The following is a 13,072-nucleotide window of genomic DNA, read 5'->3' as shown; positions in this document are numbered from 1 at the left end:
CTACCCCAGCTCCCTTGTAGGGAGCACTTCTCACACTGGGAAGGGCAGTCTGATGAGGTGAGGGTCCTCTTCACCCTCCTAATAGTGCCTAGACATTGAGCGCGGGTATCTCTCCAGAAGTGGGTCAGCAGGATGAAGAGATCACAACTCGGCCAGAGGTGACTTTGGAGCACAGTCTGAAGAACGCTGTGCCTACGGACGTTGTCGAGAACCAGGAGAGCTTGCTGAAGAGTAAGTATGAAGTAGCCTCCGAATAGTAGGGGCAGCAAGTGAGAGGACAGGGCAGCCAAGTCCATCAGAGAGAACCTGGACAGGCAAGGGGAAACAGCGCTGGGTGGGATCAAAGGGGCCCCTGCCTCTGGGGTTTGGGGAAACTGTGCATGGTGTAGGCTGTCCCCATAAGCAAGCAGTAAGCAGCAAGCAGAGTAGGACAGCAGGTGGACCAGAAAGCACTTCCCGGGCACAGACCCCAGAGGCCTTGAGCAGAACCACTAAGAAAACAATCTCTGAACAATACATGTCTCTTAATCCAAGAATAGCTCTTAGAAAGCCAGACTTAAAATTGCACATATCCCTGGCAGTGAGATGGTGCACGCTCAGGGTTTCACCAAAGGAGCGATCGGAGAGCAAATGTCCAAGCTCGAGGTCACTATCTGAACATGAAACAAAAACATCAACTCCCTGGACAGAGGTAGTGGCCTCTAAGCCACGCAACCAACCAAAGGTAAAGAATAAAAATCTTAACAGACTAAAGCTTTGACCAACAGGGAGTGTATGCTAACCCAGTGGTGACACCCCAAGCAGCCCCTTTAAAAGATAAGAACAAGAAAAAAAATTAAAAAATAAAAAATCTAAACAGGGAGATCAGAGGCAGCTCTCAGCAAGGGGAATAGACTTCCCAGAGATAGTTCGACCAAGTCATTGAAAATAATTAATTAAATTATTAAAAAGCAACAACAACATCGACCAAAGATGTTGGCTATCAGAAGTTGACTTGGGAAATAAGTGGGCGCCCTGCCAGAGACCACACAGCGAGTGACCTGGTGGAGGCAGGGCAGCCTCGCTGCCACCATCCCACCCCCACTCCACTCACAGCCCTTTACTAAAGAGTCTATTTCCACCAAAATGATGAGGGCACAATTGGCTGGACACGCATAGTAGGTGACTTCAGTTTATTGACCACCTTCCCATCCAAAGAAAAAGCATCAGGCCCAAAATGACAACTTCCTAGAAGAAATGTTGGAGGAAAAATCATTCTCAGCCTCTAAGAATCCAAGCTTGAGGGAAAAATAAAAATGTTGAATAAACAAGAGCAGGGAACCCAACACGAACAGACCTTTAGCGAAGGATTTTTATTTTTTTTACATGATCCCTTTCAGGAAGTAGGTGTAGATCCTCCCGTGATGCATCAGAAGGATTGATGAGGCCAGAAATGGATACAATTGGCAGGGAATCTAAACAAGTGTCAATAATAAATAATAAATCTGATACTGGAGGTTTGGGGGGAAGATGGAAATAAGACGCAGGACACAATGCCATGTTAGAAGAAAGATGGCCCCAAAGACATGAAATATAAATAATATTTCTCACACGGAGAGCAGAGACTCTTTCTTGTGGGGTCGGTTCAGTCAAATGTACATGTTAACCTTTTAAGTATGAAACTGAACATTTAAAATGGAACGTGCAGTTTCATACTAGTAAAGAGTAAAAGGAAAATGGAAAATCGAAATCCAGACAAAACTTAATCACGATAAGAAAGGAAGCTCAACTCTGTAATCATGTAACTAACTGTATGAAATGCAGGTTTTATGCACCTGTAGCAGCATGAGTCATGGAACGTTTGGAAGGTCAACGATGCCTCCATGGCCTGATTATTTGAATCACGCATCATCGGTCTATGCCCGGGTTTGTGAAAATAAAGCCAAAAGGACCTGAATTAGCAATAAATTATGTATCAGAACCAACTTAATTTTGTTTGCTGCAGACACAGAATACCTGTGGCTTTAGTCAAGTGTTTCTTGAAGCTGGTTTTCCACTTTAGGGAAAGTTATACGTTGATTTTGACTCTTTGGAAGATGAATTGCAATTAGTATTTGATGACTCACTGACCCCCACCCCCCCTGCAAAGAATTCATTAAGCCGACGGTACAGTGAAACTTAAGGCATAATTCAGTTCATATCGTTCCAATTTGACTCATCCTATTTAAAACCGTGACCCACTTAAAGATGATTGAGAAATGTCTAACAGAGCCATTCACTTTCCTTATTTACTCTCAGAAGAATTGAGAATGACACAGAAAAAAAAAAAAAAGTGTGCACAATTTTTCAATGGCCCTAAAAATTTCCATTGAAAATCACGAAGCCCAATCACCAGAAATCCCTTTTCTGAATGTGACTGGAATCGATAGAGCATTTCCCTCAGATGCTGGTGGATGCTAACTGCCGTGGCGATTGCGATGCTCTGATTGTACTAAGCTGTTTTGGACCTCACAGACTTTATCAGATCTCCCCACAAGCTACATGTTTTATAATCAAGAAACAAAATATCTTGACCCATATTATCCATATAATAAACCCGTGCTTTCTAGGTTATGTTCTAATTACCCAGATTTTTGAAATTGAAACTTTGCTCACAGTATTTTATCTTTGGCTATTAAGCAGAGCTATAATACGGGGGGGGGGAGGGGAGGATCTATTTTGAGAATTTTGAGAATTCGTTTTTTGTTTTCCCTATATAATATGGTCATATTTCTATGTGTTTTTTTTTTCCATATATAGCAGGGACTTTTTCGGTATTTCTTCATTAACTTTTAAAATTCTCTTGCATGTACACTGCTAGTATGTTCAATGTAGTGACACTAGGAGGCTGACCAACAAAAAAGAAACAAAAGGAAAACCAGTATGGTTCTGGCTTAATTTCCAGCTACAGAAAAGAAGAATGACAGTTCCACACGCTTCTAGTAGGTCCTTACAGGCCCAATGTGACATTTTGATAGGCTTGCCCACCAAATCTGCCTTGGGACCCAAAGGCACGTTCATACTCTTGCTCTCCTGGCGAAGGTTTCAGAAGACAGACTTATTAATCCAAAGCCACGATTGCCATTTTATGACCTGCTCCTGGACTCTGATTTGGGATAGGTCACGAGGGGACACGCACTGGCAAAAGCAAGGCGTAGCCTCCTGTTCACCAGCGGCGGAAACTACCTGGAGCACAGCGCGGGCTCACTTCATCAGGAGGGAAAGTGAGCTCCTGCAAGTCTGACCTCACATGGCTTCTGCAGCAAGGAGGCTTCTTGCCAAGCAAGAGAAGAACGAGGGAGAAAGGCAGGTGCAGAGGGTCTGACCGCCCTGCCGACATTCCCAGCCTGTGGACTTGTATCCACAGTGTCACCTCCTGGTGACCACGAGCTCTTGTACCACCATGTGTCACGTCCAGGCTCCAGTAACAACAGGGTCGAAGGACAGGGCTTTGTGGTTTTCTACTGGCATGTGATGAATTAGCAAAAATGTAAAGGCTTAAAAATTATTTACTATTCCCACTATATTATAATTATTATAAAAATAATGGCTTATTCCTCAGGACCCTGCAATCCATGTTAAGCTCAACTGAAAAGATCTGCTGTCCTTGAAAACTGGAGGCGGGTCAGCTGGAGGCTTGCCTGGACGATACTTTCTTTCTCTGTCTCTGTCTCTGTCTCTGTCTCTGTCTCTGTCTCTCTCCCCTCCCCGCCCCACCCCTGCCATCCACGGGATCCAACCACTTTATCTCTTCCTCCTGATAGAAGAGACCTTCATGTAGTCATTGAGGTCTTCCAGGAGCACAAGCGCAGGTCTTCTAAGGCTTTCAGCCTGCTATCAGTTCTAGCACTTTCTACTCCAAAAAGCAACTCCAAGCCCATCTCAGATTCCAAAGAAGGAGATTCTGCAAGAATCTAACACCCCTGAAAGCAGAGTTCGTGAGAAGCTATCATTCAACGTGTAATCATGGTCTATGCCATCTGGCCCCTATTTCTATTTCTTCTATCCCCCCACTCCCCGCCCCCAACAACCACATGCCCCATTCCACCACCCAATCCTGAGCAGGTTTGAGAACTGGGATTTCATCACGTCCACTTGGCCATAAGGACCGTCAGCTGTTGGAGAACTCCATCTGAAGTCCTTTAAACTAAGGAGACAAGGTAACTCACACCCATGCACCTATGCAGTGTGCAACATTGACACTAGGGCAAGAAGACCAAGACACTTCCCCACAGGGAGAGAAGAGACACAGAGTAGGGATCTATCGCTTATAATTCTGAAATCCAATCGGTCAACATTGCCAGTTGCTTGATTAGGGCCCAACCCCACCCCAGGTGTCTTGAACACTCCGAGTCATCTCTCTTTTTTCATAAAAAAGCTTCCACTTTTTCAACTTGTTTCTTGCCTGAGAAATGTGGGGACATTGAAGCCTCTTTAATTTGGGATTTTTTTTTATTTCTATTTTTTCCCTTAAACTTACATAATTCCTTTACAAGATTATGTATTGTTTAGGTCTCAATTAATAATTCACTCCAGAGATGCCTGGGTGGCTCAGCGGCTGAGCATCTACCTTTGGTTAAGGGCGTGACCCCGGGGTCCTGGGATCAAGTCCCACATGGGGCTCCCTGCAGGGAAACTGCTTCTCCCTCTGCCTGTGTCTCTGCCTCTCTCTCTGTCTCTCATGAATAAATAAATAAAATATTTAAAAATAATAATAAATTCACCGCATTACACAAAAGCAACACCTTTCTCTTTCCAAGTCATGCACCTCCTGAGAATCAAGGTGCTGTGGTACAGTGCCATCAAGATTCTCAGGTAACTATTATCTCTCAGGGTGTGTCCACGATGAACACCTTTAAGAATTTTGTGAGTCATTTTTTCTTATTGAGAGTGTCTATGAAGCATCTAGATGGCATTTTCTGATTGACATAAAGACCCAAAGACCCATGCCTTGACTTGAAGCTACCTCCAATGGCAGGGCCCTGGATTCAATAATGGCATTTCTTACTTCAAGACTCTTTTGTCAAGACAGACTGCGGGTGAGAAACAGTTTATTTTTGAACCCAGTAGGCCCTGGTTTCTTCATGTTTCCTCTAAATTATGCCTTAAAAATGAATGTTTCCTTCTTGGGCTCATCTCACTCCTTTAGTATTTAATTTTGGGTAGTGAAAAGAAGCCAGTTGGTACTTCCAACATTCTGTCTGGAAACTGTATAGTCACATCCACTGGTTCAATCTGAGGACTTTCTGTCTTCAACATTAATGCAGGAACCAGTTTTGCTGATTATTCTGCACTTAGCTCAGGTCCACTTAATTAGGGTCTGCAATAGCAATTTTCTCACTGTCTTTTCAGAATTTATTAGCTGTTTTCATGAGGCTTTTCAGACCCCTGCTCGCTGCCCAGTTTCAAAACCAGCGCCACATAATGTCAGGTTTCTGTTGCAGAAGCATCTCCCTTCCAGGGACCGATTTTTCTATTGTGATGATCTCTTACAGAGAAGCACACCATACCAACATTTGGTGACTTAAAATAACAACCATTTTATGATTTTTCACAATTAGGTAATACTGGCAGGGCTCCTGGGCAGTTATTCTTCTTGTCTTGCCAGTGGTCACCGGAGTGGCTGCATTGCTCTTGCCAGTTACAGGGATTAGGCTCTCTTGCCGCGCAATCTCGCATCCTCTCCTTTTCCACGTGAGTCTTCTGATTGCTTTCTCCATGGGGATTCTTCATCAGAGTTGGAGGACCTCTTACCGGTGGTTTGATTTCCCTCAAGCAGAAAAACAGAAGCTGACAGGAATTCGTATGGCTCAAGCCATGAGCTGGCACTATATTATTTTTATCTCATTCCATCGGTTAATACAAGTCCTGGGGTCAGCCCACATCCAGGCAGGAGGAACTAAACGAGTCACAAATATCAGGACATATGGTCCATATAGGTGGAAATCGCAGGCAACATCTAATCAGAGGCAAACCCTACTGTTCACCAGTACTGGGAACCCTAAACATCACGCACCACTGCCACATTATGTCGAGAAGGAATGCAATCTAGCAAAAGTCAAGTAACAATAGTTAAATGAAAAGTTTACCTTATGTAACAGGAAAGGGCCAGAGGAAGATAGTATAGGCTTGGTGTAGAGCCTCGGTGATAATCCCTGGACCCAGTTTCTTTGTCTTTCCATTTGGTGATTCTCAGCAAGTGGACTTTCATCTTCACTCCCGCCACCTAATGATTGCCGTAAGGCTGATTTATCTTCGTGTATCAAGCCTTTATTCCAGCTGGAAAAGCTGTAAATGGGACAAAATGGTTCTGTGAGCCACGTTGTTTTCATCCGAAAAGCAAAACCAGGAGACTTCTACTTACTTTTCACTGAGCAGTTGTATCATATGGCTACTCCCAGCAGTTCGGGAGATCACGCAGGCTGGGAAGATATTGATCATTTTCTGTCAAAAGTAAAAAATAAAAACAACAACAACAATAACAACAACACCTTTGATGAATAAACTGTTTGGTATACAAAACCTGTAACTTAAGGGAAAGAAATTTCCAAGGAGTGCCTGTTGGCTGCTCATTCTTCAGTTCCTTCTGTGAAAGTATGTAAAATAATTATAATACGGGGGGGGGGGGATAATCAGCATGCAAAGAGAGGCAGAAGGGGATACAGCTCTGATAACAAATGCTCAGTCTATACCCTCTTATCTAAATTGCCTGAGTTCTCAGTAATCTGAGGTCTTACAATGTTGGAAAAATCAACTACGCTGTAGTCCAAATAATGGGAGAAATAACTTCCATTTAGTGCCCTTAACAAGAACCTCCCATTAAATGTTCTCCGAGAGGTAATGTGAGATAGCTCAAGAGCAAAGATCAGATAAAATGTGCTGCATTTACACCAGGAGCAACCTATCAGCTCTCACCCAAATGGGTTACGTTTTTCTGTCCAGGTTCATGGCCATCCCAATAGAGACTATTATTTCTCAACCGCCTTGTGGCCAAGTGTGCCGTGTGACTAAGTCCTTAGTAAAGGGAAATAAGTAGAAGCAACATGAGCAACATCAAATGCATCTTAAGTACGATTGCCTGTGACTTTCTCTTTCTTTTACCTTGTTCCCAAACGGAGATGGTGATGACCCCACAACATCCATAGCTCTGCGTTGTAGATGGTAGAACCAGTTTGTTGGGCTTCTGGACTACTTTATGGAACACCGACTCCTTGGACTCATAATGCGAATGGGGGATGCACTTGTCTTGTGTGTAGTCACAGAAACTGTGAGGCTTATTAGCTGTAGCAACTTAAGCTTTACTCTAGGCAATAAAGAATTGATATATTCTAGAGGCTTGCTGCCTGACATAAATACCAAAAAAAAAAAAAAATGTGGACTTGACACCGCTGTCAGGGTGAAGGTACACTATTTATTCAGAATGTCACCTCTGGTAACTGGGGGAGCGAAATACTTGCCTAAAGAGACTACGGCTCTCAGAGAAGCTGCTGGAATGAGGCAAAGTATTACCATGTGTTAGCTGTTTATTGCCGCATTTAGCTGGTTTATTTCAAGAATTAATGACCTCAAGCAAGAACTAGACAATTTCCAAGCAGAGAATGAAGAGAATAGAAAGAGTTCGGAAATGTGGGAACTGATAGGGTTGGGAAAGCCAATTGCTTTAGTGTCCCAACAGTAGGAGAGAGCCCTGCTGCTCAAGGCCTTTCCGAACGGTGCCCATAAAGAATTCTCAGCCCAACAAATGAATCTATAGATGATCGGTGCCCATGATCAGATTAAGGGTGTTGCTTCCCAAGGGAGCTTATTGTTTCATATGGTTTCACGTTTTCAAAAGAGCCATCGTTAAAATGAGAGTGCATGATGCTCGCTGAACAAGAAAGCCCCTCACGTGAACAGGTTTAATACTTATTTCCAGAAAATAGCCTTAGATGTGGTTTCAAGAACATGGAAATAGCTGGGGGCAATTAGACCAGAAGCTTACTGAGCTTTTTAAGGAATTGTTTTACCAAGAAAATCATGTTTTGTCTTCAAAAAAAAAAAAAAAAAAAATTCTCTAGCGCCCAAATCAGTAGGAGCAGAAGCAGGCTCTAAAAACCACTGAGCTCCTGAGAAAAGCAATCTCTTTAATATCCATGCAGATGTGGCCAGGGAGGAGATACAACAAGAACACATTTTTCAGAGGAAAAACCAAGGGCCCCAAAGGACAGAGCACAGGAAATTCTTTCCAATAAGCAGAAATGAGTTCTGAGAAAGAAATTTACTCCACTCATAGGACAGGGAGTCCCTGCAGTTCTTACCTAACAAAATATTATTGCTCTGACTAGTGACTGCCTAGCCATTCTTTCCTTTTCCAAATGGAAGATTTTATTATAATAATGGTATATATATATATTTTTTTTACTTCAAGTAAGCCATACAGTTGTTATGAGTGATAGGTATTTGATGAGAGGACTGTACTCGAAAAGCTCAGTATCTCATGAAGGGTGTGATGTCTTCTAACATTTCAGTGAAGGATGTGCACGGATACTTGCGTGGCAGGTTGTGACAGAGACTGTTACCTATTCCTCTTTTTCCTGCTAACTACCCCTCACCTAGGGTTTTAGCTGGCATGTGTCACCTAGGTATGAATATTTTACTAAATTCTAGCTAAAGGGATATGTGCAGATGCGAATTATCTTCCCCCCCCTCCAAAAAAGAAGTTGTTTGCTCATCACATTCTCTTCCCCTTCTGTTGGATCTGTTAGATTGGATCTTTCACATATATGGATAAATGACCCATTGCTCGGGCTCCTTTTATAGTTTGATTAGCAATTTTCCCAAAGCTTGCCAGACTCTGTTCCCTCCTTATGAATCTGATTTGAGAAGTATGGTTATCCTGACTGAAGGAGTATGAAAGAAGTAATAGGATATGAACTCTTTTTTAAAAAAGGAAGAAAGAGGGGACGCTGGGTGGTGCAGTGATTGAGCATCTGCCTTTCTGCTCAGGTCGTGATCTCCGAGGCCTGGGATCAAGTCCTGCAGCATCAGATTCCTTGCAGGGGAGCCTGCTTCTTCCTCTGCCTTGTGTCTCTGTGTCTCTAAAAAATAAATAAGTAAAATCAGAGAGAGAAAGAGAGAGAGAGAGAGATTGCTTCCATTTAGCTTTGGTTCTATGTCTGGATGTTCCAGTTTTACAGCCTAACTACTCTGTGTGAGGAAGTTCATACCACATGGAAAGATCATGCATTGCTGTTCTTTACAATAGTCCTTTTTTTTTTTTTTTTAAGATGTTATTTACTTATTCATGGGAGACACAGAGAGAGGCAGAGACACAGGCAGAGGGAGAAGCAGGCTCCCTGTGGGGAGCCAGATGCAGGACTTGATCCCAGGACCCCGGGATAATGCCTTGAGCCAAAGGCAGACTCAACCATTGAGCCACCCAAGCGTCACTCTTTTCTTTCTTTTTTTTCCCCTCTTTTCAACAGTCCTAGTCAAGTTCTCAGAGGACAGTCTGTATTAATTGCCAGTTATGCATATGAATAAAATTTCAGATAATTCAAGACCCTCACAAGGCATTGTTGGACTAAGAAAGAAAGGAATTTGAAAGTTGTATGACTCTGAAGAACACAAATGCTTATTACTTTGGATTATCTCCTTTCCCTTGAATTTTAGGAGTAAGAAATAAGTGTCTATCATTTTGGATCCATTTGCTTTTGAGATATTAAATGGAGTGTTAAGAGGAAGACTGAAGGTTTCATAGCCTGACTGTTGCTGACGAAGGTTTGGGAAACAGTTTTTGCCCATAATCTATACCCCATGGTTTAAAATGATCATTGGGTTAGTTAGCAACTCTTCATTCACAAATTCATCCATTCACCAAGTATTTGTTGACACCTTGCTACATTCCACATAAATTCTTGCTGCTGTAGATGTAGATCACAAGTCAGATGTGATCTATGTCCTTGTGTTTGTCTCCTATTGCTGCTATAATAAATTACCGTAAACTTAGTGGCTTAAATAAACACAAATTTATTCTCTTATAATTCTGGCATTTACAGTTCAAAAATCAAGAGGTTGATTGGTTGGATTCCTTCTGGAGGCTTAGACTGTAATTTCACTTCCTTGCCTTTTGCATCTTTTAGAGGCTGCCTATATTCCTTACTCAAAATTATATCACCCAACCTCTGGTTCTGTTTGTTGCCACTTCTTTATTTTCCCCCTTTGATCTCCTGCCCCCATCTTAAAGGATCCTGCGATTACATCAGGGCCACCTCAATAATCCAAGATGATCTATCTCCAGATCCCTCACTGAATAATATCTGAAAAGTCCCTTTTGCCATATAAGTTATTCACAAATTTCAGGGATTCAAACACAGAAATGTTTTGGAATCCATTATTTGAACTAGTCTCCATAGAATATACATTTTCTTTAGGAATGTTGAAGCCATTTTATTGGGGGTTAATGGGTTACAAAATTTACTTCATAACTGTTCTTTTATATTAATGCTCTTTTAGTCCATTTTCTTTCTGAAAAGACTCAATAAATATTTTTTTGGTTGGCTCTTCTGGATACGAACTTTTTTTTATGATAGTCACACAGAGACACAGAGAGAGGCAGAGACACAGGCAGAGAGAGAAGCAGGCTCCATGCACCGGGAGCTCGACGTGGGATTCGATCCCGGGTCTCCAGGATCGCGCCCTGGGCCAAAGGCAGGCGCCAAACCGCTGCGCCACCCAGGGATCCCTTCTGGATACAAACTTTACATAGGTAAGGTAGTTGTCCATTCTCCATTCCTTCCTTTATTAAAATATTTATTTGATACAGCACATAGATCTTTTCTTTCTTTTTCTTTCTTTCTTTCTTTCTTTCTTTCTTTCTTTCTTTCTTTCTTTCTCTCTCTCTCTCTCTCTCTCTTTCTTTCTTTCTTTCTTTCGTTTTACTTATTTATTTTTTGATTTAATTTTTTAAGATTTTATTTATTTATTCATGAGAGACACAGAGGCAGAGATACAGGCAGAGGGAGAACAGGCTCTGTACAGGGAGCCTGATGTGGGACTCCATCCCAGGACTCCAGGATCATGCCCCGAACCAAAGGCAGACACTCAACTGCTGAACCACCAGGTGTGACAAGTTTTACTTATTTATTCGAGATGGTGGGGGGAGGGAGTGCACATGAGAATGGGGAAGGGACAAAAGGAGAGAAAGAAGCAGACTCCCCTTCAGATAGGGAGCCCCACACAGGGTTGAATCCCAGGACCCGGAGATCATGACCTTAGCCAAAGGCAGACACTTAACCAACTCAGCCACCCAGGTAACCCTATAAATCTTTTCTTTATCTTCTTACATTATGCTTTCTTACTAGTCTCAAGCATATTCAAATATTTTTTCTTAATTGCTATCACCTATGGATATCAGTATTTTATCTTTTATTCACATCCTAAATCAGATTTTAGATTTAGTAGAATTATGAAAAAAAATGCTAGTTGTCAACAACATTGATGTTGTTATCAATATTATTATTATTGATACATCAGTTAAACACACAAAAAAGAGGAAAGAAATGATAAGACAGTTGACTATTCTTAATACAAACCTTTGGGGTTATAATCAGGGGTAAAAGACCAGGTGTCCATTCCATGTAGGCAGTATAACACTGTTGTATCTTAAGAGATGAGAGTCAAATTGTCTCAATTTACAATATATTACAAGTGGGACAGGGAGGCTTTTCCAAAAGCGGAGCATTACATTTCTATTGTAATGCTCTTGTCTTAGTAAAAGCACACTATGAACTAGAAATACTGTTATTTATATTCATTGAGTTTATGAGTTCAATGGCAGATTTTACAACTTTATTTTTCTTTTCGGGTGTATCCAGCATACCTCCTTTTAGAGTGTCAGGGAAGCTTGAAATCTCCGCATACACATTCATTATTTTTAGCAATGACCCCTATTATAGGAATATGCTGAAATATTTAGCCCTCAAATATGATCATTATGTAAAGGGTTTTCATCATTCAAAATATGTAAAAAACATTGCAGCTATTTATAATAAAACAAATTTGATTCTGTGCAGAGTCCTACAATAATGTCAAGAATTAATGTAAACGTTATTTTGTATTATCTAGCAGGGATATTTTTCTAGCAACAATTAACCTGAAACTGTCAAGTTCTGTTGAGTTGGTCTAAATTAGAAAATTGTAACTGGGCCAGCCCTAATTTTAATTTATATTCAATATGATACTGTAGGAGATATTTCAAACAATTTTAGTTGTATTTATGTGTGCTTATTATGGATAAAATCAACAATAATGTTAACTTTTTTAAAAAAATATGCATATTGTGAATGCTGGAGAAATACAGAACTATCAGCCTAGAAAAGAAGCAAATTAAAGAAGGGGAAGAAGTTACATAAAAAAAGAGGAAAGGAAAAAAAAAGCAAAAAATTAAAAAAAAAGAGGAAAGAAATGATAAGACAGTTGACTATTCTTAATACAAACTCGGACTCTTATGCATGTTTACATCAAATAAGCTGTTGTTAAAGAGAGGAAGTGGTTTATAATTTTACTTCTATAATTCTATAAATTTACTTCTTTATCTGCCCTTTATGGTCCATCTACTTTTCCAAGTTAAGTACAACCACTTTTCACTAATCACATTACCATAGTTTACAGAACAGGTTTTCCCCTTATTACAGCAGGATACTTTATTATTAAATAAGAGGATGTTTTTTCCCTAATTATCCATAAGAACCAGCTGTCTTTAGCAACAAACTCTTAATATATTATTGAAGTTACTTAAATGAAATGCTACCATAATAGGGAGATAGGGAGGGGAAAATTAAGTCAAATATACCCCTTGGAAATTTAGGGAAGTGCAATTTCTCTGAAGTTTTCAGGAAAAAGTCTTACCCATATTTTATTTTGTTGTTGTTTTCTTACTCCTCCTCCCCTTCTCCTTTCTTCTCCTCCTCTTTCTCCTTTTCTTTCTTCTTCTCCCTCCTCCTCCTCCTCTCCTTTTCAGCTAACATTGTTTAAAGTTTACTTGTATCACAATCTCATTCGGTAAAAAGGATGA

Source organism: Canis lupus, chromosome 4 (genome assembly GCF_048164855.1).
Source record: "Canis lupus baileyi chromosome 4, mCanLup2.hap1, whole genome shotgun sequence".
Taxonomy (NCBI): domain Eukaryota; kingdom Metazoa; phylum Chordata; class Mammalia; order Carnivora; family Canidae; genus Canis; species Canis lupus.
The sequence above is the reverse complement of the archived record's forward strand: the minus strand, read 5'-3'. Positions refer to the sequence as shown.